This window comes from Lepidochelys kempii, chromosome 1, assembly GCF_965140265.1.
Source record: "Lepidochelys kempii isolate rLepKem1 chromosome 1, rLepKem1.hap2, whole genome shotgun sequence".
NCBI classification, from domain to species: Eukaryota; Metazoa; Chordata; order Testudines; family Cheloniidae; genus Lepidochelys; species Lepidochelys kempii.
The window spans coordinates 292,926,506-292,933,157 of record NC_133256.1 but is presented as its reverse complement, the minus strand read 5'-3'; positions in this window follow the sequence as shown (position 1 = coordinate 292,933,157).

The following is a 6,652-nucleotide window of genomic DNA, read 5'->3' as shown; positions in this document are numbered from 1 at the left end:
CTGATCTCCTGTATATCAGAAGCCAGAGAACTACCCCTGGATTGAGCCCAAAGCTTGTATTTGGCTGAAGTATATCTTTCAGTCTTGTTTGGAGGACCTCCATGAATGGTAAATCCACCATTTCTCTTGGCAGTTTGTTCCAATGTGAATGTGGGTCTTATTTTCAATTTGAATTTGTCTACTTTGCCTTGCAGTTATTTGTTCTTGTTATTCCTTTCTCCACTAGACTGAAGAGCCCTTTAGTACCCAGTATTTTTGCCCGATGAAGGTACTTTGCATGGATCAAGCCACCCCTCAATTTTCTTTTTGATAAACTAAACAGATGAAGCTCTTTAAGTCTTTTTCCCAGTCATTTTTGTAGCTCCATATCTGCATTAGGGTGTCACAAGTCACTTGGCACAGCAAAGGACCCCTCCTTCTGCTGGACAGACAGGAATGGCAGCAGATGGGCTCCCAGTACTTATCCCAACAACTAGGGTGTATCTGTTTAGGTAGGAACCACTACACTCTTTGCCTCCCAAAATCTTCCACTGGGGTGGTGTCAGCTACTTTCCACCTTCCCGTGTTAGTGTTAACAACGCGCATGGTGATGCATGATTCATTTCACACCTCTCAGAACCCTTGTTTCAGGATGTCAGATATCACTGCTTTGCTTACACTTATGGTCATAGTTTTAAGCTTGTTTTTCAACTGTTTGCCCTAGAAAACTAATTTTAAGTGAAAAATACAAAACCAATTTCTGCCCCCCACATACTTAGATTCTGAAATTATCACATGACTCCAAGGTCTGTAGCCCTCATCACACACCTTTATTGCTTATGGCCCTGATCCTGAGTTGTTGTTTGTTTTGGTTTTTAAATAGTCCCAAAATACATATATCATAGCAACACTGATGATATCTCTGCAATACCTAAGCAATAATCTCTGCAGCCATAGGTGTCAACTTCTCCTGGAGCCGGTGGGTGTACCGTGTTCCCGCTTCTCTCCCCTCACCCCCACCAGCTTGTTATGCCATGAAACAGCTGTTTCGTGGTGGCAAGTGCTGGGAGGAGAAGCAGGAAAGGTGTGCTCAGGGGAGGAGGTGGAGGCGAGCTGGGGCAGGGCGGGTGGGGCGCTTGGCTGCCGGTGGGTGCAGAGCACCCACCAATTTTTTCCCATGGGTGCTCCAGCCCCAGAGCACCCACGGAGTTGGCACCTCGGTCTGCAGCATTTCCTGTTACATTGCATACCGCTCAGTAAAGTGAGACGTCATATGCTGGTCTTTCAACTGTGGCATGCTACAAACACAGGCAGCTGTAATGCATTTTTACCTTTCTGCCAACAGATCACATATCCATCCTCCAGATTTCCTACACTGCTGCCTCTTCCACCTGGCCAGTATGTTAGTTTGGAAGATAGAGGCCACCATCCAAATATTTCTCCCGTTCTGGGGTCACAGAGTCCAAATGAAATAAAGTACAACATCCTATTCCCTCCCCAGGTCAGTCTTCTTCCTTGGTACAGAGGAGAGAGAAATGGGGGTTCCTTCCCATTGCACAAGAGCCCTAGCCTGGGACCACAAAATAAGACCAGACCTCAAACCCGCAACCATCTCATCCCAAGCAGTGTCCTTCTCCTGCTCCCACTGCAGGCCTAAATCTTCATCCCCCTCATATCCTCTATTCTTGATCTCATTTATTATTACTGATTTAAACAATACCTTTGGTGCATGTCTCTCTAGGTCTGAAGCAATTTTATGCTGTCCAGGATTCCTACCTGTTCAGACCTCCTTCTTCCTGGCCCTTCACTAGACTTTCCAGTCTATTTTAATGACAAGCCTATCTGCTCTCATAGGCGCAGACTCCGTGGGTGCTCCAGGGCTGGAGCATCCACAAGGAAAAATTAGTGGGTGCTCTGCACCCACCAGCAGCCAAGATCCCCCCCACCGCACCTCCTCCTCAACCTCTGCCTCCACCTCCTCCCTGAGCGCACCGCATCTCCACTCTTCCCTACCTCCCAGCACTTGCCACTGCCAAACAGCTGTAGCATGAGCTGGGAGGGAGGGGGGAGGAGTGGCAATGTGGCACTCTCAGGGAGGAGGCAGGGAAGAGGTGGGGCCTGGGTGGGGATTTGGGGAAGGAGTCGAATGGGGCAGGGAGGGGGCAGAGTTGGGGCGGGGACTTTGGGGAAGGGGTTGGAATCAGGGCAAGAGGGGGCAGAGGGGAGATTGAGCACTCACCGACACCAGAAGAAGTCGGCGCCTATGTCTACTCTCATGCTTATTACTCTGCTCACTAACAATTGCTCTTTTATAGTTCTGCCATTTCCCAGCAGGTCTAGTTGTTTCCTATCCCATGATCCCTTCAGGGCTGGGGTGTGGGAAGCGAGGAGAGAGGAGAACTATAAGTCCCAGAATGCCTGGCCTTAAAGGGACCATAACCCAATAACAGGATTGCTGGTGGGCTATTCCTGCCCTTAAGGCTTAAAGTAAACCTCCTCCTTCCCCAGCTACAGAGGCATACAACTTTACAGCAGCTGGGACACCACTTTGCAGCCTCCTGTGCCTCAGACATATGAAGCCGCATACATGAAAATAAACCCAGGTAGCACCACAATACTTGTAGTGTGACCTTTTCCTCCATTACCCAACCCTGAATTCTTTTTGTTGTATCATCATGGAATGTTGTAAGGGGAGCTAAAAGAATAGCTAATGAACAATTTGTTTAAGTTCATCACTTTCTATTCAAGAATTGTCCAGGAAAACATTGTAATTTTCTGAAATTTATTATTAAAAATTATTCAACTATTAAGTGAATAATTCTTGGTCCAGTATTCAATATTTGAAATTCAAGTTGTTTAAATGGGATTCATAGGTCACATGGTATGTTTTGGTTTCCTGAGTTACTCTTTAACTTTGTAACAATTGAATGAGCATAAATCTTGAGCAAGCGAGTATAAATGCTCATGATTGAAAATTAAAAGTTTGTTTTATGTCACAATTGTCCAATATTTGCTGAAAAAAATAAGGTTGAGCAACTATTCCTGCTAATTGATATTTGCTAGCACAGCACATGGAGTGCTCAAGAGGAAAGACTTTCAATGAGACTGAAGTATTTACCTTAAAAATTCCATTTTCATTGATTTTTGTTTTTTCAAAAAAATTCAGAACCAAAGTTTGACCCAAAAAATTCATTTTAATAGTATTTCATTTTGAAATGGTGGGGGGAAATCCCACTTTCACTTTTATCTCTCCCTCCCTGTTCACCCCCCTCCCCCCCACCACTTTTTTTCAAGTGGAAAAAGGAATGGGAGGGAATAAAGAAGTATGAGAGAAGGGGACAGAGAAAACACTCTGGCACTTTTGTACTTTTTCCCCTCACTGTTTTTTTCCCCCCTTCAGTTCTTCATTTTTGATTTTTTTTATCTTATTTCAAATTTTTTTGTGAAAACTTTTTACCAACAATTTTGAAGATAGAATGTTTTTGGTTTGAGGTTTTGTCCCCATTTCTCTCCATTCCATCTTCTGCCTTTTCCTTCCCTCCCCCTCATTCCTCACGCCCTTTTAAAAAGGAAAAAGGAGGAGAGAGGAAAGGGGATACAAAGAACAAAATCCACAACTATTTATTTCAGGGAAAAACTGGGGGAGAATTGAAAAAGGGAACTTTTTCCGTGAAATGTTCTGGTTCCAAAGAGAGGCTAATTTTTGGTAAAAAAAAGTTTTCGACAAATATTCTGCCTGCTCTAGTTCTGTGCATGCTTGGGGTCTGTTAACCACTCAGTTATTTAGCTTACTAAATATTTCCAGAGGTAAACAAATCTGTTTTAATGTTAGAATGTAGCCCTAAATTGCAAAGCCTGAGAAAATATGTATAATCTAAACGTACAATGAATCTACTTCCTTCAGTACAGTGTAAAGTACACATGACATATTGTTGAGTATGTTTCTTTAAGCATGTGCTTGGTATTGCTACAGTAACTTCATTTTTTATTGAATACCAGAGTGAGTAACTGTGTAAAACCTGCATGATTTGTTGGCATTAAAGTTAAAGCTGCCTCTAGGCACTGTAAACTTATGCATGATCCTTTACTTAATTTCTGTGTTTTGTTTTAATTTGTAAACTATCTTCGTTTGAGATGGAATACAATTTTTTATGCAAGTTGACTCCACTGGCATTAAGAAACCTCCTGAGTATATGGCATATATTATAATAGGTGCTACGGAACAGGATTTATTAAAATCTCAGCAATATGCTCTGCTTTTTTCATAAATGCACAAGAATTCCATTTAAATTAGGTTTTTAATTTTCTGTATCTTATACCCAAGCTGATGTATCTGTTGATTTCACATATAAATGTATCATTTCTACGATCACCAAATTTTAATTTTTTGCTTTTATTTCAGTTCAGCTACTCAGCTTTGTGAAACATTTGCAGACCTAGGAACTCATCTAGATTCAGGTTTTGGTGAACAACAGAAAAAATTCAGCTAGATGTATATGTTGGAACTTCTTTTAGTGCTACAAATCTTTTGGTGAAGATATGCATGAATCTTTAGATGATAGGCCAGGTTTTCTCCAGCCACTAAGCTCAGGAGAGTGTGGTTATGTGTGGGGAGGGAACCACCAGGGAGCCAGTTACAGCTTTTTGCTTTTAAGAGCTCATCTGGTCCAGTTCCACCCTTAAGAAGGTTAGACGAGTTATGGAGCTGATCTAAGGGGATGACTACCCTGCAAAAAAAAAAAAAAAGAGAGAGACCGACCCGTGGAATGGTGGTAAAAATAGTGGTGTAGACATTTGGGCTTAGGCTGGAGCCTGGGCTCTGAGATCCATGCCCTAATTTACACCACTGGCATGGAGTCCTTACTGTCAGTAAAACTTTTGTAGTAGGGTGGATCCTCGCTCCACCCATCCATGCCCAATTCACAGGAACAAGTGGCAGCAGATTGATATCAGCAGAGTTTTCCCTGACATGAAAGGAATTCCCTGCGGACCATTTGCAGCCAGAATTCAACCTTTTGCATGACTTGAGTGTTGCAAAGGGGAGAGATTGCATTTGAGAATCTACCCCCTGAGTTTTCAACCTTCAATAAATTTCTGATTTTATTGAGATTTGTTAAGAAGAGCCACATAGTGCAAGTCAAATGGTAGGTCTACTACAGTAAAACCAGAAGCGATAGCCCTGATTGTTAGGTATCACAGAAATAGTTTGAGTTTAGCTGAGCTTTGCAATTCCAGTATTGCAGAACATATTCTTTCCCTAAATATCACACATTTTCTGAGTCATCATACAGAATCACTAGTTTTGTATGCAGTTAGGGAGACATATAGGGAATAGAAGGAGAAAGTGATGTTATTAGGAACTGAACTGCCCTTGTCAAAAACGGGAACCTAGTGTAATTTTAGCCTGCAGGCGAGAATGTTAAGACTCACACTCACACAAACACAGCAGAGACCTATGTAATTTTCAGTACTTGATGACTCTGTAGCAGGCTGTTCAGCCACTACACGGAGGACTAAATTTCCCAAAGGTGAGGAAAATTGACTTGGAGATTGAATTTAGACTGAAGAATATAAATGAAAATTGGGAGTTTTTTAGAAGAGTTTGTATAATCATGCCTTTTTGGCAATCTAATAATCAAGAAAAAGAGGACAACTTTGGCTAAAAGTAGAAACCATCAGCATTCCAACAGAAAGTGCTGTTTTCACAAAACTGAAATTTTCCATGGTAAAACTGAAATTTTCACCCCCCCCCCCCAAATAGATTTTCTATCAGGAACATTGAAGAGATGGATGAATACCCCTGCCAAAGGTATGTCACAGTGCACCTGGAATTTCCAGAGGAGGTTGCCGGGGTAAGAGAAGAGGTAGACACTTCTGCCTTAATATGCCCTGACCCTAAAGGAATGTCTGGTGTGCCTGTGCTGATAGGGACCAACTCCAGTCTCTCCAAGGTGCTCGTGGATTACTACAGACGACGAGCTGGGGACCAATACCTAAACACCCTGATGATCCGTACACTTTGTGTTGAAGCCTGCAGAAAAATTGAGAGCACTAAAAAGGAGATATCTGAGCTACCAATGGGAGCATTGAGGCATGACCCCCTTAGTAGTGCCTGCAAGGATGGAGCAAGAAGTGCTTGTCATGAGTACGTGGCTGTAAGGCAATAAAGGGGCATTAGCAATGGTAGAGCAGCCAGCTGAAGGAGAGCTTCCTAAAGGAGTGCTGGTCCCCAGTGGAGTCATAACCCTACCTGCTGAACCCAGGAAAAGGCAATTATACTGATTGTTAATGAAACAAGCTGTGATGTTGTTGTGAAGAAAGGTCAGAAGATAGTAGACCTCTTTGAGCCTGAAACCATTGTAAGACCCCAGTGTGAAATTGAAGTTCCAGCAATAGATCCTACAAAGTTTGACTTTGGAGATTTGCCATTGTCCAAGGAGTGGAAGGATCGCCTGAGGAAGAAACTTTGTGAAAGATCCAAGGTATTTTCACTGTATGAGTGGGACATGGGATGTGCAAAAGGAGTAGAGCACAACATTAGGCTACAAGACTCCTGACCCTTCAGGGGGAGAGTGAGGAAGATTGTTCTCTCAGAGATGGAAGACGTGAAACATCATCTTTAGGAGCTAATTCCAAATGGCATCATTACAGAGTCCCGCACTTCCTATGCCTT